The sequence below is a fragment of the Crocodylus siamensis genome, chromosome 1 (genome assembly GCF_052110815.1).
Source record: "Crocodylus siamensis isolate JL-2025a chromosome 1, ASM5211081v1, whole genome shotgun sequence".
In the NCBI taxonomy this organism is placed as follows: Eukaryota; Metazoa; Chordata; order Crocodylia; family Crocodylidae; genus Crocodylus; species Crocodylus siamensis.
Window position 1 is genome coordinate 324,262,177 of NC_143395.1, and position 21,288 is coordinate 324,283,464.

Consider the following 21,288-nt stretch of genomic DNA (forward strand, 5'->3'; position numbering starts at 1 on the left):
CACTGTCTATCCTAGGGGGGCAGGCAGGGAAGGGTTAACTTGCCAGCCCAACCCTTGCCGCTGCTGCTGTCTGGGCTCAATCTGGAGAAAAACAGCAGCCTGGCAGTAGCTGTAGCAGGGGTTGGACAGGCAAGTTAACCCTTCCCTTCCTGCTCCCCTGGGACAAATGGTGTGGGCAGCCCAGTGGGGAGGGGGATCCGGGGGAACCCCAGGGGGTAGGGGATAGGAACAAAGCCCAAAATGGGAGGGAAAGCGATTCTTACCATTCAGTCCTCCAGGCCCCTGCTGGCCTACAGTGCAACTGTCCCAAACTCAAGCTATCACTAACACCAATCAACATGTGTATAGCTTACAGTGTAAGATATAACAAGGCCCTTAGTGACCAGGCAAGGCTGCGGTGGTTCCAAACAAGAGTACCCCTTCAAGGTGGGACTTTGTGATACAAGTCCTAAGAAAAATCTTTCCTTAAAGGGTTATACAAATGATAAAGGGGTCTGATAGAAATTGTAAATGCTACTGTGCCTTTTAAATTAGGCAAGAAGAACCCTAGAATTAAGATACACATTTTTGTCTGAAACTTTATTTCATCAGTATTCCTCTTCAGTTGTTAATCTGGAAAGTGAACTGAAAAATCTTGGGGAGGAGTGGAAGAAGAAGTGGCATAACATGCACTGTGTTATTTTTAAACCTAAAATGCTTTTGGTAAATTCTTCCACTGCCAAATTAGTGGAAAGAATGATGTAATCTTGTGACATTAACATGAAATTTAATTACAGAGTATCTGAATGCCTTGGAGTAGATACATTATTAAAGTCATTCATTAGTGAAGTTGATCCATCTCTAAACTACTCTGGGGTGGTCCATAACAACATCATCACCAGATGCAGTTGCATAGAGTGTAAGGGCCGGATGCAAAAAAAGGATTAAGCTGCCAACAAGTTAATGTCAAGGATATAACACAAGATTAAAAATGGCATTTCTTTATAGCCAGGACTTACACTGACACAACACGTCACCTAAATTTTGACACACACCCAAAACTAGAATTGAAAAAAGGAGTCTGTGGTCTGTCTCCATAGTCTTAATGGAGACACTTAAGCATCTTTTGGCCAAGGATACACAGCTATGCAGGGGGGTGAATCCTGCCCTTCTCCCACAGTTAGGTAGCTTTTATACTATTCCTTGCATCCTTTACTTAGGCATTTCTATTGATCTGGGAATCAAGATCTAAAGCCTAGACCTAGGTTTAATTGTGAAGAGGAGGGGGATGATGATGGTATATCACCCACTTTTTTCCCAGTAGCTTTATGGTTAGGGCAGTTGTACGCATAATTCCATAAAGAGATTTAAAAACACATCTACCACTTCCCAGAATGGCCTTAACCTTTCAGGTATAAGGTGAGCAAGGCTGAAACTACGCTCACAGTATCAATAGTTAACTTATCTGCTTTTCTTAATTCTTACTTTCCTGTCTGTTGTTTTTTCCAGTATACTTAACCTGCTGGAGTAATGAGCGTCCTCATATTATCCTGCAATACTTTTGAATACATCTGTTCCAGTACAAGCTAAGGACATAATACCCTTCCAAATATGTATGTAACAGGAAGAACAGAACCAGCTGTGTAGAATTTCTATGGATTTTCTCTAGCCATGGCTAAAATTAAGCAAATCCCCATTGCAGATTTCATTATTTTGGTGGTAGATTTTTGTTGTCACTAGTAATACTTTATTAAAATTCAGTCAGATATAAAACATTGGTTTAGGCTGCTCATTTCTTCACGCTAATGTCTTACTGTCTGATTGTCAATTCATTTATGCTTTCCAAGGAAACATTTATTTTTTAAGTCAATGTAATTTTTGTGTAAGCCTGACTGTTATCTCATTTGCTTCCAAACTGACAATTAACTCCTGATATATAGTCCCTAATGCACAGCCCCCTGTCAGCTACTTAGTAAAATGTTCAGCCAGTTAACTTATATCCAATGTAAGAGTCTACTGAAACTGTTAAGCTGTTTTTTTTATTTGAAATTTATGTAGATACATGGCTTAACAATGCAGGGCAGCTTTTTTAAATTACTCGTGCATTCATGACACTTCTGTCATTTCATTTTCCGCTACAAAAAATTTCCATAGAAGTTAAGTATTATCGATAAAGTCCATGAATGCATTTATTTAAGATATTATAGAAAAATAGCTGCATAACATCCCCATAATAGTGCTGCAGTTATACAGAAAGCTAATAAGAAAGTATTTTTTGTTCTCATAAGGAAACTTTATATTAAGAAACCTTTAAAGTACGTTAGAAAACCTCCTTTCCCAGGCACTTCCTTACCAAATCTTGATACACTTATATAGATGTAGATATTCATAAGAACTGTCGTATGGAGTCAGACCAAAGGTTCATCTAGCCCAGTGGGCATATCTACATGTGCATTTACACCAGCTTAAATTTACTGTGCAGTAAATTACTGCACAGTAAGAGGGAATTGTCCAGCATCTACACATGCAGATGCTAAAGCACATTAACACTATGTGTGGACTGACTTGGGACTAAAGTTAGGGAGTGAAAAATACGACAGGATGAACTCTACAAATGTCCTGCTTCCAATACTGTTCCCCTAAAGTATCTGCTACTTGCTACTTACTGGGCACATCTACACATGTGCATTTACTGAGCAGTAACCAACATTGCTGCACAGTACAAATTACATGCATACCCGTGCTGTGCAGTAAATATGGTGACTTACACTCACTTGAGCATAAATTTGATAACTGCATTGTGCAGGTATCAAATTTACACCTGATTAGTCACTGTGCAGTAATGCACATATGGATGCTTTACTTTGCCTTATTGTGCAGTAAAACTGTGTGTGTGGACTGACTTGGGGCTGTGACTGTGACTTCAGCACATTTGGGAGTTGGGGAAAGAAAGGTGTGTTGTTTAAATGATGTTCCATTTCATTCAGTCAGTTTCAGTCCTTTTTCTGGAGTAAGCCCCATTGTCATTCTGTTCATACACTGCCATATGTAGCATTTCTTTTTGATCTCAAAGACTGTCAATAAGAACTACTTCATCATTGCATAGGCCCTTTCTGTCTTTTGTTTTCTGCATAGATATCAATTTGTTAAACAACTTGAATCTTTGATGTCTTACACAACAGTTCAGCTAATGGTCCATGCATTAATACATCTTATCAACTGCAAACATCTGCCTAAAAATGGCTGTGCTTTCATGACTGTCAAGCTCTAGGGGAAATGTGAAGTTAGATGTCATATTGTTGATCAAGTTTAAAACAAGGCCTGAAAGATAAAAGATTTCTGGCTCAAGGCACCAATTCCATGTAAATAATTTAAAGTCCAAAAATAATGTGATACTCAACATTCCCTGGAAGGGGTCCTTTCTAAATGTCTGTTTTATAACTGTTCCTTTAGTATGAGGCAATTAATATTCAAAGGTTACCAGGGCTCCATGTATAAATGAGTTGTTTATTAATATTACATAAGCTGTCCTCCTTTCTTCTGCTTAGGCAAAGCACGACATGCCGTCAACAATATTGACAGGAAAATACACATGCTGGATTTGAAATGAAGCCTTTTACCATTCATGAAGCAATTTGTTACTTAAGTTTGCTGTTTATGTCATTCCTTTCCCTGTACTTCAAAAGAAAAATTTAACAACTTAATTTAAAGCCTAAATTTAACTAATGAATGGCATGAAAACAAACCCTTACAGTTTCATAAAATGTAATGCCAACTCTGGGTTTCATATGGACATAGCTCGTATTTTGTAGGCTTGTTCTACAAAGAAATATAGCTTTATAGCAGAACACTAGAAAGCTCGGGACAAGTGGCTGTGATAGTGTATATAGATGTAATAGCTATCTATAAATAACAAAAGGGTATCCTTCTACCAGAAAACTTTTGAGGGGAAAAAAATCTAATACTTGGGATTTCTGGTCATTCTGGCATCATAACATAACGAGCAAGAGCTTTTAAGTAAAAGCTGAAATTCATAATGACTGAGAAAAAGCAAATTAATTTGTATAAAACAGGTTAACATCAAACACAATGACAATAACTACAAAGCAGCATGCAGCAATGTACTGAATGTGACTCCATAACGAAATGCTGATTATTTTGACAAGTTCAGCTGTTTAATATCATGCATGACTGCTCCTTTAGGGTGGATGGGTATTTTTTTTTCTTGGCTATGACAGGCCTAAATGAATTTCAACCCAAATGAATTAAAACTCCGTGATTCATCTAGTTTAGCCAAAATCCCTTACACCCAAACCAAATGTGTGTTTTTTGCTCTTGCAAATTCATCAAAAGAAAGATATGATTATATATTAAATTAAATAGATCCAGTTGATGTTTTGCATCTCCTAATTCCCCTGTGTTGATTGGAAGGAGCCAGGTGACTGTATGGTACAGGTATCAACACTCAAATGGACTAAATTTTAACAAATTTTCATTTAAAATCAAGTCTATTTTAGGTCTGAAAAATTCAGTTTACTTGTGTATTGAGCATCTGTATGTTCTTCACTCTCTCAAAAGAGGGCACCACCTGAACTGCATTATCTTTCGTTGGTGTTTGCTGTTCTGTTTGTATTACATAGTGTTAGAGAGCAATTAATTGTTGTCAGTAAAAATGGTTCCCCTGTTCTTCCCTGCATGCTCACTCTAGGACAAGAACCTCACAGATGCAGAAAATCAGCCAGAAGGACAGGATACCAGTGAGTAGAAATATTTCTAATACTTCAGTCAAAATAACTAAAGAAAAACCTTTTAGTGATCCATGCTGCAAATGAAAAGAGGTTAGGGCTCTTTTCCTCCCTCAAATTGGACTGTGCAGTTTATTTCTCTTAGGGCTACTTTGGACCACATCAAAGAACTTGATGTGGCCAGTTTGTCTACCTGGGATTCTTGTGCTGACTGGTTAGACTTCTGTTTACAAGATCATAAGATTACTAACGATAACTTGATCACCGGAAATGTGCAGTTCTACTGAGCATCATTAACTCAAATAATTTTGATATTTGTCATTTACTTGTATTCCTCTAACCAAATCCCATAACAAGTCATACTATGAGATCTTCAAATTGCTAAGAAAATCATTTTGCACTAGCCTTATCCAAAACCATTCACTAGTTCTATTTCCACCAATATAATCAGTTTCCAGAGGAAGGAACTGCTGCACACATAGTACACATGGGTTGACTGTCAGAGAACTGTATTTTTGGTGCTAGTCTTGAGTCCCTTCTTAGGGATTGTCTTGTGTGTGGGTTTTGACATGAAACCATATAACTCTGACTTCTTACAAAGCATAACTTAATATTTGCCATGGCTCAAGAAGATGCTCTTGAATATGAAACTGTCTCACTCCATTCATGGGAAATCTGAATATTGTCAACATAACAGATGTTAGCCGAGACATACCAAGTTCATTCAAAGGAGAACTTTCCAGGGAAGTCAGCACCCATATAATTCCTCCTGTTCGAGTAAACTACTATAGCTGTGGGAGAAATTCCAGATAGGATACATGCCATTTCCATAATGCCATCTGTCACCATTGCCATCAAAAGGGTCACACCGAATATATGTGTCTTGGAACTCCTAGACATGGACAAAAAAGGCAACTAAGGGGAGTGCACCTCCAGTTATCATAAATACTGCTGCTGATTCAAATGAAATTCCAGCCCATAAATTGTCCCCTGATACTTCTACTACCACAGTTGGTACTCATGTAGAAACATCAGCACCAAAGAAGACATATGCAACAGAGATTCTCCAAGGCGCCCTCTGAGCTATAGAGCTTGACTCAGGATTCCAGTTTACCTTAACTTCAGAAGAGATGTACAATTCACGATGGCTTAAAAATCATCCACCTACTGTGTTGTGGAAAGCCAAGTTATAGATTATAGCAAAGAAACAATAGGTTAAAAGGGTGCATGTTATGTCAACATCCACTATGGGCAGGAACGAGGGTCCTCCACCTAATACCTGCCAAGGGTCAGAGACAATGGTGGAGAATGGTTTGAGCTATTGGGTATCAAATTAGCAGGAGTGCACCATTGCATGATGGATACATTACAAGACGTCCCAAGGGATTTTAGCAAGGTCTTGATGAACGGTTTAGTGTCTATAAGGGACAGCCTTTGTTATTTACATTGGATCCAACTGTGACTGTGATTTGAATGAACCTTCATCATAGGATCCACAGATGTATTATGCCTAGTGGTTAGAGCTGAGGTATGTTACCAGCATTCATAGTTGGGGAGCAAGCTGAAGTCAAACCAGGGTTCAGTTCATGAATCATGCCAGAAGGGTTACCAGAAGCAGCTGTCAGAAAGTGAGCTGAGGTCAAACAGGGGTTTCAAAGTTCATGGACTGGGTACACAGGCAGGGAAGTAGAAGCAGGCATCAGAAAAATCACAAGGATGAGAGCTGCTCACAGACTAAAGCCAGTTTCTTGCACAGCAGCAGCCAAGAGCTCTTTAAAAACAGCCCTAGAACCAATTAGCAGTCTCAGCTGGCCCTGCATAATGGGCTGTGAGTTGCTAACCTAGTTGCCCAGCTACAGTTCAGAGGCCTTACAGTCATGTTGCCATCACCCCTCATCCAAAAATGTATGCAGAGTTTGATTGACTTGGAGAACAAGGAGGAAAAGGTGAACACAAAGAAAATTTAAATCAAACATGAACCACTTCCAATGTATCCATTGCATCATGAAGCCAAATGGTGATATTCAATTATATGCTGACTACAAATATATTAAAGAATAAGGCACTACTGAAACACTCATACCCATACCAGATTCCAACAGTAAACCAACTTCTTGCCACTTACCAGGGAGATGGTTTTTGCTAAATCAGACTTTCCCCAAGAGTACTAAGACCTCTTTGTGGGTGATCGAACTGCTGATGTACAAAAATGATCATCCATAAGGGACCCTTAAGAGCCCAAGTGCTTACAATTTGCAGTAAGCATGGCACTAGGAATTTTCCAAAAGTTCATGGATAACTGACATGTTTAAGGGAGTTGTGCCATATTTTGATGATGTCTTCATCATCAGTATTAATTGTCTAACTACAAGAAGTATTATGCCACATTTCTAATGATGGCCTGAAACTCAGAAAAATAAATGTGATTTTGGAGTAACCAGCATGGAGTTCCTAGGGTTCCAGGTTTGATGCCACTGGAATTCATCCAGTGAATGGAAAGGTAAAAGCTATTCATAAGGCCCCAACATATAAGAATGAGCAGGAACTGCAGGCATTCCTGGGTCTGCTGAGTTTCTATAATGCTTCCCTAAAACACAAGACTGCAGTTGCTTTGCCTATTGAATATGGATGCCATGTAGAAATGGACTAAACTTCATGACACACCTTTCAGTATGTGAAGCCACTGTTGTTGTCTACTAGTGTGCTAATAGAAAAGTCACTTCTGCTTTCTTGCGATGCTTCACCATATGGAGTGAGGGCTGCCCTCATCCACCTGCAGAATGATGGATACAAAGCTTCCATTGCCTGCTATTCACAAATTATGAATAAGACTAAGAGGAATTATGCCCAAATTGCTAGGGAAGTTCCTGCAGTAATTGCTGAGGTTAAGGGATTCCATGGTTGCAGTAAAGTGTTTGCCAGAAGTTAAGTCCGGTGGCCAGTAGGGAGGTGTAAATCATGAAAAGCTACACTCCATACACCAATTAAGGCTTAGTCCATCCATGAAAAATGACCAGCACACCAAGGTCTAATCTGCATATAGATTTCTATGGCCCTTTTAAAAGCCAGATATTCTTTATTGTTGTTGATCAAAGTAGCTGGACATTGTTTCCATTGCATCAATGACTTCATGCTTCACACACTGTATTCTGAGTTTTACAGCAGCTATTTGCAACTCATGGTCTTCTAAAAATACACAGAGAGAAAGACAAGTGACTAACAACAAAACTCCCACCTCCATACAACCTAGCTTTCCCTCAAAGCCCCTCCTTTAGAAAAAGCTTGAGTAAATAAATACATTGTATAATGGACCCTGAAAGTAAACAGACTTAAGCCTGATCAAGAAATAAGGAGATGGACATTCTGAGTAGATAAGTGAGTATTGGCAATCAGCCATTCCTTCTTCATGGGTTTTTCTTAACACTGGAAGAAAACTATCCATCACTGTCATCAATTCAGTGTCAAAACACTTGAAAAAACACATTTTTTTCTATGTAAAAGTAGTTAGTTTGTTTTTTTGTTTGGAATAAAGCTAAGCAGTGCTGGAGATAAGCAAAAGTAAGAGTATTAATAATCATGTTTCCAATTCTGTTGATTTCCTTTACTTAGTAGTCACCAAACAGCCCATGTGAACTTTAACGTGATTGAGTTGCAGTGAAATGGAACATCTGATGAACACAGCCTTTCATCATGGAAGAATCCTACTCATTTGAGCTGAGCAGACATCTTTCCCACATGAGTATGACTAATATTGTCAACTTTAGCAGCATCTAAGCATTTAAGCTTTATTTAAAACTAAAAGAAGTTCTTTTTCCAAATAAGAACTTAGTGTAATCTATGCTGCTGTTGGCAGGAGCTGTGAAAACAGCTGCTGCTGTTACAGTGCCTGGAGGGACTGCTCCACTTATTCTTAATTAAGCCTTGGAAGAAATGGAAAAATAACTTTGGTTTTATTTAACTAACATCAGCTCCTGAAGCTTCTAGGAGTTAGAATCATAGAATCATAGAAAATTAGGGTTGGAAGGGACCTCAGGAGGTCACCTAGTCCAACCCCCTGCTCAAAGCAGGACCATCCTCAACCATTAGCCTTCTTGTTGCCAAGAAGACTAATGGCATACTGGGCTGCACTGGTAGGTATGTTGCCAGTAGGTCAAGGGAAGTGATTGCTCCACTCTATTCAGCATTGGTGAGGCCACATATGGAGTGCTGTGTTCAGTTTGGGCCCCCACTACAGAAAGGATGTGGACAAATTGGTGAGAGTCCAGCAAAGGGCAACACAAATGGTGAGGGGCTGGGGCACATGACTTCTGAGGAAAGACTCAGGGAACTGGGCTTATTTAGCCTAGAGAAGAGGAGACTGAGAGGGAATTTAATTGCAGCCTTCGACTGACTACCTGAAGGGGGTTCAAAAGAGGATTGACTTAGACTGTTCTTGGTGCTGACAGATGACAGAACAAGGAGCAACAGTCTCATGTTGAAGCAGGGGGAGTTTAGGTTAGATATTAGGAAGAATTTTCTCACTAGGAGGGTGGTGGAGTACTGGAATAGGTGGACTCTCCATCCTTGGAGGTTTTTAAGACCTAGCTAGACAAGCTTTGACTGGGATGATCTAGTTGGGGCTGGTCCTGTTTTGAGCAGGGGGTTGGACTAAATGACCTCCTGAGGTCCCTTCAATCCTATTTTTCTGATTCTATGATTCTAGATCATTCCAGCCAAATCTTGGTCTAAGCAGGTCTTTAAAACTCTCTATATAAGGAGTGGTATTTCATTTTAATCACAGAAAAAATGTGGCTTTTTTGGTTACTTTTTTAAATTTTAAAATTGGGGATTTCTTTTTAATCAAAGAAAGCCAGGAGCACTGCTCATAAACAACTTCTACTCTTAAGACATCAGCAAATGGCAGATGACACCAATACAGCAGGAGGCACAGGAGTGGCATGGGGTGGCTTCTGGGGAGGGCTTTGGCAGTAGCCTCCAGGATCATGGGTGGGGCCAGGGCAGGGAATGGCCCAACACCACAGGGCCCATGGAGGCAAAGCTGAAGAAAAAGCTTGGATGCTTAGTTAAGTATATGAAAATCAAATCTCTTGAAGAGATTTATCCCTTCTCCCTTCCAATCAAGGAGTCAGAAATCATCAACTTCTTCCTAGGATGCTCCCTGAAGGATGAGGTTCTGAATATCATGCCAGTCCAGAAACACACCCAGGCTAATCAGCATACTAGGTTCAAGGCTTTTGTTGCTACGGTGACTACAATGGGCACATCAGTCTTGGTCTCAAGTGCTCCAAGGAAGTTGTTACTGCTTCTTGTGGGGCAATCACCCGACTAACCTATCCATCGTACCAATGCAACAAGACTATTGGAGTAACAAGATCAGTAAGCCCCATACTGTACCCTGCAAGGTTACAGGCTATTGTGGGTATGTTTTGATGTGGCTGATCCCAGTGCCCCAGGGTACAGGGATCATATCTGCCCCAGTTCCTAAGAAACTGTTGATGATGGCTGGTATTGATGACTGCTACACATCAGCTAAGGGCTGTACTGCCACATTAGGCAACTTTGCTCAGGCCACCTTTGATGCAGTCTCTAAAATTTACAGTTATCTAACCCCTGACCTCTGAAAGGAGACTGTGTTCACCAAGTTTCCTTATCAGGAGTTCACTGATCATCTTGCCGAGACCCATACCAGAGAATCCAGGTAGCTGCTGTGGCAACAACTTAACATGTTTTTGTATAAGACAATAAAGTGATAAGCAGAGGTCCTAGTTTTCCCTGATAAAAAAATATCCCCAATTTTTGGATTAAAATAGTAACCCAAAACCCACATTTTTTCATGATTATATATATATTGGTGCTGCTGTGCAGTAGCATCAGCATCATGGTTCATGCCCACCAATGCTATGTTGCCATAGCAATGAACTACTTTGCCAAAACTTGTCACTATGGTGACATAGCATCTCATCTAGATGTGCCCTGCATGCAACAAAGACGCTCCTAGTAGCACAGGATCCTTAGGGTTAGACAAATACCAGTAACATCTACAGATCCTCACCACAAAGTAGATGCTCTTTTCACATTTCTTTCCATTCAGTTCTCCTACCACATGAATTCTGAGTTTGTATACAGTCGTGATAACCCCCAGAGTGTCACTGGAAAAGTTCTGGGTAGAAAATTTATACTAATGCCACTCTCCCTGTAGACTTACTTCCTTCTGATCATCAGTATGGGACTCAAGAGTTCTTTTCCCTCTACAGCTTCTAGCCATCTAAAATGCTCAGTAAATAGATCATCCAAATAAAGGTTATTCCTTCCCCTGTTCTCTAACAGCTGGAAAAAGAGATTTCCTTACCCTCTAGAACATAGGATTTGCATGGTTCTTGCAAACTGAAACATTTTGAGTTTGAACTCAAGATTGTGTGTGAACTTATTCTGGTTTAGGGCTTGAAAAGTTTCTTTATTTGCCCAGGGGTCCATCTCTTGTGTTGGCAGAATACTATCATTGCAGATCCCTAAATGGCACTTACCTGCCATTTGGTCACTTAAACACAGTTTAGAGCACCAAGGTTCTAATACTTCTTCCCCAAGAGATGGTTTGAATCTATAGTTTTTCTTCTTTCTAATACCCTACCTTAATAAGAAGGGTGTGTGGCTTTGTACAATGGTTGCTACAGCCAAAGGGAAGGAGCCCTGGGGTCTAGTTTGGATCCTTACTCCCAATGGGGCAGCAACTTCCCCACAGCTCTCTCTTCATTGTATCCAATGATTACTGAATTCAAAGAACAGTGGCCTAGCTTCAAGAGGAGGGCTAGCAATAGAGGAAGTCCTCAACAGTGCATTATCTCTGGGCTGGTGGTTAGAGCTAGTTCTCCTGGGAAACAGCAGAGACGTGAGTTCATACCACTGTGGGCAGGACAATCCTAAAGTCCTTAATGCTTGGTTATTACACTAAAACATGGAAGGGCCCTTGTCCAACTCCAATGTCTAATACATACTAGTCACAGGGTTTGGATGAGCTACAATTTGAGGACTCTCACTTGACCAGCATATGAAGCTGTATATTTGCTTGGTCAAGGTGCTGCCCTGCTGACCAGATTCAGTAACCTTGCAGATGGTTGTGTGTCAAAGCTTCATGTGAAATAGGATCATAAACTATCTGTAAGTGGCACATATGTGGCTGTGCGCCATTTGTGCGCCTAAAATGAAATGGAATTATTTTCTTACTGGTCACCCATACCTGACCCTATTTAACTCCCCTGCAAAATTCTAAAATAAAAACAGACAGCTGTGGTTCTTTTTAACATGTAATGTTATTTCTGTAAGTGGCACTGGCTGTGGGAAATGAACCCAAGATAACTTGACTTACATATAGGAGTGCCTATTTCCATAGGTAAGAGAGCATTTTTTTTAAATTAAAAAACTGACAGATTCATAACCCATTGGTAGTCCAGCCATTACAAAGAGATGGTAAGTCATACTTCATAAAGAATGGTTACCTAAAAATGATTTAATTCCTTCCTTTCACAGGGAAGTGATGTGTGCATTATATATGCTACATCAGCCTTGCAGCTCCAAAATTCTAGCCAAATATTTCAGTGGCTGGAAACACTTCAGTATTTCTATACGTTTCATCTGATAGGTTCACAAAAATTGGGAAAGAGCAATTAAAAAAATCATCTTGGCTTGATTCCATAGCAAATTGATTTGAAGGTTTCCCCTTCATTGGTATTGTGCAGTTTTTGGACAAGCATCAATACAATGTAGCTTTGTTCACATTTTTTGCTCAACCCAGGCAAAAAGATCACTTGGAAGTGATCTCTAGAAGGATTAGCACTTGTATAATAATATGTCTTCTTCTTCTGATAAATATATATTGTTTGATTTGATTTTTAAGAGCTATTACAGAAAAAATTAAGGCTTCTGAGACAAGCATTTACAGTTATATAAATAATGTCGCTTTTGCACTCAAATTATTTGGAAAGAAGCTTATGATAATATCTGGAAAAACTGGGGTTGTTAAACCCACACCATGTCATCTCACAAACCTGGGAAAACACCAGCCACAAGAGAATACCACCATTAGTTATTTAAATGTTTAAAAAGCTCGCATAAAAGGAAGCTGTCACAATATACCAACTAAAAGGGACTGCTGGAGAACCATTTGCGAGCTAGCTAAGGATAGATAACACAGATCGTGATACAGCGGAGGTCACAACGCTAAAGAAATCTTCTGTTACTATTGCTGTAATAGATAAAATTAATCATTCATAGATTGTCATTGTCAAATAAAAGAAAATAACACACTTCTGAGACCTCCAGCTTATTTAAGGAAAGAGCCTAATGATCATAAGGATAACAGCAATTTAATCTTTACTGTATAGTGCATGCACGCAGACACACACACACAAATAGGCTATATGATATATTGGCAAGAGAACAGGGCACCAAACAAGAGAGATTATAATGCCACTTTAGGACATGCTTGTTTGACCCTGAATGTAAAGGGAAATGTTTCCTTCACTCACCAGGCACCAGGGAAATTCCACCGAAATGATTTTTCTCTGAAAGATGTGTGAAGAATAACAAAATCAAAAACTGTTGATAACTTTACATGTCATCCAAATCAAATGGATAAAGGGAAATACGCCATACAAAAAAAAGCAAGGATGAGGAAAAAAATCAGCCTTTTGAGTTGCCTGCAGCGTAGAAGCTGGATACGCTTTTTTATTGAATACAAAGAATGACTAGTTTTGCTTATTTGCATAGCACTTCCTAAAATATTGCAAAGTCCTAAAAAGTATGCTCTTACATTATCAAATGTATGCAAAAGTGTAGCTATGTGACAGACTAATTGCTGCAACATGGGATGCATCTGTGCCCTTAGAGAGCTAAGGAGCATCTGGTGTGCATTCCTGTCACTTCCTCCTTTAACACCTTGATGAGCTGTGTCATCAACCTCACATATGTCTGTGCCTAGGTTACAGCTTTCCTTCTCCCATACATTGTAAAAGGAAGGAACAAGTCTTGTAATACATCTGAATCCAGGCAATCCAGGCATATTGCTTATAGTCCTCTTTAGAAACATCTATATTTTAACATATCTGCTCTGAAAAGTGTAAGTGAATTATTTTTGGAATCATAGGCACAGCAGCTAATGTACAGGAAATTGTTTATAATCTTAATGAATCAAGCAGTTCTCACAAGCCTTATATTTGCTAGCCAATAAACAGGGAAATATTTTTTCTCCTTCAAAGCTTTATTTATGGAAATACTCCAATCAAAGTCAAAAAGCCAAATTGTGAGGTTGTTATACAATTTTACTGCAGCAAACACCCACTTTTTTTAACGAAATTTATATTGACTACATGTTGAGAAAACATCTCAGATTTTGGTTGGACAGGATTTTTCTCTTGCAGAAAGACAGTATGCAGAGACAGACCATTTTCCTGTAATAATGGTGCCGTTGATACAAGTACCTGCTACTTATTTTTTTTTAACTTTCATCCTGATTGAGACATAAATTGCATTGCTGCTTAAAAATAGGATAACATCATCTATTCCAAGCATCCTTGTGCTTGTTTCTACTGTTCTGGTATATGCACATGTATACATATCTATTTATGTGTAAACTACACAATGTTGTGGTTGAAAATATTTAATGAGCATGTATTTGAGACTGCAGTACTACTCCTGAGTCTCAAAGGCAATCATAGCTTATGTTTGTTAGATCTTTCGGGATGACTGTGTGCTAGGAATATCTGCAGCCTCCAAGGAGTTGAACTATATTCTGATCCTTTCATTTATTTATTTTATTTATTTTTCCAACAACACGATATTCACTGAGTGAAAAGCTTTAAACCTAACATGTTAGGAGCCCTTTTTCACACTCTTTGTTCATTCACTCTACAAAACAACTCAGAAGAGGGTTCAAAAATAGACTTTGAATAGTACAGTGCATCTGTCTTCATTTTCTTAAAAAACTTAGAAACCAAAGATTTGGGGCATTGTTTGGGAAGCTTTTTTATTAGTTACTATTTTGTTATCATATTTTATCATTTTTATAATCAGTTGTGAGCCACCCTGAGCCTTTTTTTGGAGAAGGTAGCATATGAATCAAATACATTAACTGAAACCCAATCTATTTTGGTGAAGGGAACAAGAGCAAGAATTACTCTTCAATTTTATGGTCTTTGTTCATTTATCTGAAGAAAGGGAAAGGTCCATATAATTACAAGCTTCCGGGCTCATGGATTCCTGATATGTATTACAAAACACCAGTTAAAAGAAGTAAGAACAAACAACTGTCTTCTGCAATGAAAGTATGAGTAATGGAAGTAAATGAAGCTGTCCCTGAGCTTTGTGGTTAGAATTGTTTAAAGAGATATTGCCTCTAGCTTTTCAGGTTTCCTGACATAATGTTTTCTACAAATTTGGTTAGCTGTAAACTTTCGCACTTTTGCACAGCTTCTAGTTAACTGGGTTTTGCTCTATCTGGGCTTGTGGCTACAATGCTGGATTACAGTGGACACATGCATATTAATGTGATGCAGTAAACTCTGGCACTTATTAAACTGGAGTTTATTGCTCCGAGGCATGCATTTACGTGTGTGCCCGGGATCACAGCATGTTGAGCCAGGTCAGAGCACCTCCTGGCTGGCAAGAGACCTAGGGACTCAGCCTGCCAGCCAGGGGTTGTTCTCCCTGGTTTAACGTGCTATGGAGGGGCTGGCTGGGCTATAAGGGTGCTTCAGTGTGGGGCTAGCCAGCAGCCAGCCTTCACATGGCAGCATCCTCGTGCCCCAGCCAGCTGGGGCAGTGTCTACACATGTACTGCTGCATAGTTGTTTACTCTGCAGCAGGATAGTACTTGTATTTACAAGTACTTGTATTTACAAGTACTATCCTGATGCAGCATAAATTAATGTACTCCAGCTTAATAGGGGTGCCTGTGTAGAAACGCAACATTTACTGTGCAGTTAATTAGTCTATTGTACAGTAAACATCATGTATAGCCATCCCAGTAGCTTCGAATTTTCAAGCATCTCTACTATGTTTTTTAATGGTATTTTATAACGATGGTTAGCAATACAGATGTGGGTTTTTGTTCTCTGTTCACATACTCACAAATGCAATTTTGTACTTGAAAATTGCAGCCCTTAATCTAACCTGCGAACAAAGTGTTGGGGAACAGCGCCCCAAGGTCACAGTGGGTCGAGGGTTTCAGTACGGAACAGGCGGGATTAGCAGTGAGGAGTCTGAGCGGTACAGGACTCATGCGGTTTCAAACAAGTGGATTTTATTTACTTACGCTTGTGGAGCGTAGGCAGAAAGCTTGCTTGTTCAGTTACAGTATAAGTCAAAAATGAACAACAAAGGGATCTGTTGGTCCATGGGGTTCTCGAGCTGAGCTTTCTAGCTGGAGCTAGGTGCGGCTGCCCAACTCAATAGTCCCAGGACTGGTCAACAGCTCATATATCGAGAGAACGAACAACGAAACTGTAACGCAACGAAAAGTCCAACGTTGACGAAAACAGGTTGAGTGCAATGCCGAAGTCGATTGAGAATGATGCCGAGGTCGATGCCAAAGGATGTAGCGATGTCGTAGTTGGTGGTTGAGAAGCAGTTCAGGTTAATCAGGATCGAGGTCGGTCAAATGCCAGAAGCAAGGTCAGTAGCTGGAAGATCAGTACAGAGATCGATACAAGATCGAAAACGAATGAATTGCAAACCGCAACAGTGAGAAGACCAGTGGGCCTAAAGGCCTTCCTGAGGAGCAGTCCCTTGTCAGGACAGCCTCTGCTCTCAGGTCGGGTCGATCTCTCCCTGCGAGACAGTCTCTGCCAAGGCAGTCTCTGCTCTCAGGTTGAGTCTCTCCCCTGTCACTCCGATCTCTCCCCCCCGGGTGAGGGGCTCACAAGTCTTTTAAGGCAACCAGGTAGCCAATCAGGCTGCTTTGTTCTTAGAAATTTCTAGCCTAATTACATCATGCTGTGGGTAGAACTGAGCATGCGCGTTGTTGCAAAATAGGCCAGATTTGATTGACAAGCTCTAGGGTCGCACAGGAGGCACGTGCTGGGCATGCTTTGGAATTTTCCACAGCCTCAGGCTTGTCTGCGCATGTTTGGACTTAACCCTGTGTTAGCCAGCATTCTTATCAAACTTGGTTCGGACACAAAGAACCCTCAAATGGTATTATTTCAGTGGTAGGTTTTATTTTTGTGGGGTCTTGTTGTTTTATTTTGTTTTCTTTTTGTTTTTTTGGTACAGATACAGAACTAAATTCCCAGCCCATTTCCCCAGGGAAAAATGCTTCCCCTCCCTTTTTTTTTAATATTAAGTTTAGGAAAGAATAATTGTGGTTTCAGTTCCATAGTAAGAGAATTTGTGTTGGACTATGTTATATTTCTCTTTCCTAAGGCTGGTGGTGCCTAGAGACAGTGTCAAATTTCCACATTTACATCCTGAGGAGAGGAATTCCATTTTATTAGGAAGTGACATTTTGCTGGCAATAAGCAAGATGACTAGGGCTTTAAAGTGCTCACAGTAGAGAGTACTGAAAAAAAAATACATTTTTCTGAAGGGCATGGAGATCATGGCTATTTAGAAAATAAACTATTGTCTCAGTAGGATTTAGGCAATAATCGGCTTAATATGTTTACACACCCTCATGGATATGATGCCCAGCAATATTCCCATGATTAAATACAATACAGATGTGCCTATTCAACTACTAAGACTCTAGCTACCCCTATAATGACCAAAAATGACCCATCCACCACCACTCTCTGGGTGCAGCCCTCCAGCCAGTTGGCAACCCAATTGACTGTGTGGGTGTTGACACCACAGTCCCTCCAGTTTCTTAATGAGAACAGGGTGAGAGACAGTGTCGAAGGCCTTCTGAAAGTCCAGGAAGACTATGTCCACTGCTACCCCTGCATCTAAGGATTTGGTGATCTGATCATAGAAAGCCACCAGGTTGGTCTGACAGGACCTGGCTCTAATGAACCCATGTTGGTTGCCCCTAAGCATGACTTCCCCTGCTGGCCCCTCATGGATATGTGGCAGAATAATTTTCTCAAAAAGCTTGCCCAGGATTGAGGTAAGACTAACTGGCCTACAATTTCCCAGGTCCTCCTTCCTCCCCTTTTTGAAGATGGAAACCATGTTGGCCCTCTTCCAGTCCTCTGGCACCACACCAGAGCACCATGAGTGCTCATAAAGCCATGCCAGGGGTCCTGCAATGACCTCAGCCAATTCCTTTAGTACTCTAGGGTGGAGATCATCTGGACCGGCTGACTTGAATACATCCAGTCCCTCCAGAATATCCCTAACTAGTTCCTCACTAACCCTTGGCCTAGGTGTGCCTCCCCTAGGGCCTGAGGGGGGCCCAGCGGGGGGGGAGGGTGACTGTTTTGGTCCCTGCTTAGGAAAATGGAGGTAAAGAAGTTGTTAAATATATTGGCTTTGTCGTCTGGTGTGACAACCAAATTTCCTAACGTGTCCTGCAGGGGCCCCGCATTACCCGGAACCTTCTTTTTGCCCCATATATATTTAAAAAAGGACTTCTTATTGTCCTTAATCTGGGAAGCTAGTCCTAGTTCCATCTCTGCCTTGGCCTTCCTGACTGCCCCGCTACATCCCCGAGCAACTGCAGTATAGTCATCCCTGGTGATGGCCCCTCCTTTCCATTGGGTGTAGGCCTCCCTTTTAGCTAGGAGACATTCCCGGATGCTTTTGGTGAGCCTTGGGGGCTTGTGAGCCTTCCTGCTCCCTGTGATCCGCGTTGGGTTTACCTCGCTTTGGGCTTAGAGGTTACCTGTCTTTGGGCTTGACCTTTGTAAGGTCTTTTGGATTTGGCATGTGGAGTGTCATTATCACCCTTGTGTACTCAGGAAAAGGATATAACTCACAACTAAATCCTCAGCTAAGAATCTTCATGAGAATCACAACCTGCTTGCCCTCACCCCCAGTTCAGGTTCTATGGAAGTAAAGTTTTCTGCTCTCATTACTTCAATCACTACAAATGAGAGAGAACCTTTCTTGAAAACAGATGGTCCATGGGATTTGGGGGTATCTGTACACTCTGAAGGCAAGTCCAGGAGGGGTAGTGGGGAGGCAGAACATCCTTTTTCAGTTTTAGTTTTTGGCTTTATTTTTTTAATTAATGGAACCTAGTAATTAAAAAAGAAAATGCATGTTGCATGGAAAACAGCAAGTAGCCACTGAGACATCAGAATCTTAATTCTGCTCCCAGCATGTAGGCATGATAGTCTTATATGTGATCTCCACAGATCCTGGTTTTCTATGATAAAAAAAAATCCCTAATTTTCAGATTAAATAAAGTAACCTAAAATCCACATTTTTCTATGATTAAAATGATTCACCACTCTGTGTGTGTGTGTGTGTGTGTGTGTGTGTGTGTGTGTGTGTGTATTACTGGTGTTTCATTTTAATCATGGGAAAATGTGGATTTTGGGTTACCTTTTTAATTTAAAAATTGAGGATTTTTTTTTTTTATCAGAGAAAACCAAGATCCCCATTTATGGCAAAGTTCGGTCATGTGACTCTCCTTATTAACTGGAAGAGTATAACTAGAGGCAAAATCACAGTCTATCATGGGAGGAATAATCCAGACATGGGATGTAGTTCACAGAGGAGAATGGGAGCATGAGGCACTGTAGCAGTTCAGACAGCAGCAGTTTAATATCAAACGGACCCAGAATTAACCATTAGTTCAAATACCCCAAAAAGGATATTGGAAAGGAAAAAGCAAAGAAGAAAAAAACCTTTGAAATAAACCTTTGTTCTTCAAAGATATCTGATTTTACGGAAAGTATATTTTCCTTAGAAAAGACAGAAAAAGCTGAGCACCCACCCTCTGAAAACCAGGAGCCTCTAACTGGTCTTAAAAGAAGCACTTGAAATTTGAGAAGCAAAAAACCCCAGTGGCTACAAACATTATTAAAGGAAGTTTATTATCCTAAATTATCTGGACCTTATAAATGTTTAATTGTCCTGAGATTTAAGCTACTTATTTTTCAAGTTGTTTTGCTTACCTATAATTTTTAGACAAGAAACTTTAAAAATGTAATCAATGTTTATTTACATGTCACACTACACAGAAGTTGTCCATTTCCCCTGAACTTTTTAAGAAAAACAGAGTGCAAAAAGAAGATGGCATACAGGCAGAAAGGACTCCTGAGAAATCACTGATCACACAGTAAGTTGCATCTTGTGCAGAAAAAGAAAAAAATCACAGAACTAATAGTGATCTAGATATGGAAGTAAATGAAACACACAGAAATGGACAAAGAGTTGAAAATTACAAAACAGTAAAAGCACTAAGGGTCAACAAACATGATTTTGCTAACTACAATGCTTTTTGATAAATTTCTTGCACAAGTAAATGGGAATTTTTATTTTGCTAATATATTTCATCTTAAAAATGAACTCAGTTTTTATTGATTTTGAAAGCAACACTTGCAAGTATGAAGGTAATAGCTTTTTGATTGATTCAGTCAGGATGAGTTAGGCTTTGTGAATAAAAGGGAAATTAATCAGTAAGGGTTGATTTAAGACCTGTTTCATAATATGGATTTCCATTTTTTTGTGTCATTGTTCTGTTGTTAAGGACCTGATGGACTCTTTGCACAGAGGTGAATGATTAAATAACTTGCACTGAGAGTGGTTGAAAAGCAAGGACAAGAGTTACAAGAATTAAGAAAATCAGAAAATGGCCACTTTTCTATTCCAGTGGCTATAGCTCAGCAAAGAAACAACATAAATAAAAAAATCAATTTTCAAGAATGAATCATTAGAAATTTTAAAAGGACATGACTTAGTGTTCGTGATGAACATTTTTGCAAGTAACATGCCCAGTGCAGATTATACTGTTATGGCAAGAAATGCCAGGTAGCGCTTGCTGCATATGACCTTTTGAGTACTTTTCTCTAGTATTTGAGTAAATGAACAGACTGGGGGTGCGGGGTCCTCCAGCAGCCAATTGCCGACCCCAGAAGCAAAAGTGCTGGCAGCAAAACCAGAAGTGCCACCAGCACTTCTCTTGGCACCTGCACTCCCTGGCTGGCGAAGGCCAATCGGGGGGGCACATGCCTCTCTTTCCCCCTACATGTTGCCTATGCTTGGATGCCTTCTATCTTGAGGATAAGGAAAAACAACACAGCTACATAGTTTAGAGAAAAATTCTTTAATTTTCCACGCTCTTGTGCAAGTTGAGGGTAATTATACCAGGTGACTTTCATAACATGAAGAAATCTGCAGTGGACATGAAGGGGACAACTGCACACATTAGGAGAGATATAGAAGTAGTAGTAGGGATGCAGTCTTCCAGCATTTGCTGCTTCATATTGGAGTGTATATTTTACCAGACCTACCAAAATAAAAGAATCTCAAAGCAAAACAAAAATAAAAAATAAAACAAAAACCCATGAAAAACATCATATTAATTATCTGAATTAATAAATATTACCTTTACCTGTGTGTTTGGCAGTTTTTGTTAGTGGCTAAAGGTTAAGTATTAAATCTTCCTTAAGTTGGATCTGCAGGA

The 21,288-nt window shown here is 40.0% G+C and overlaps 1 protein-coding gene and 1 pseudogene across 1 annotated transcript in view; one reads left to right on the forward strand and one right to left on the reverse strand.

Moving 5' to 3' along the window:
• Positions 1-21,288, reverse strand: part of GPC5 (glypican 5) — a 1,214,889-nt gene that overhangs the window by 684,712 nt on the left and 508,889 nt on the right. The gene's annotated exons all lie outside the window — the stretch shown is intronic.
• On the forward strand, positions 9,621-10,446 carry LOC149874833 (small ribosomal subunit protein uS5 pseudogene; annotated as a pseudogene).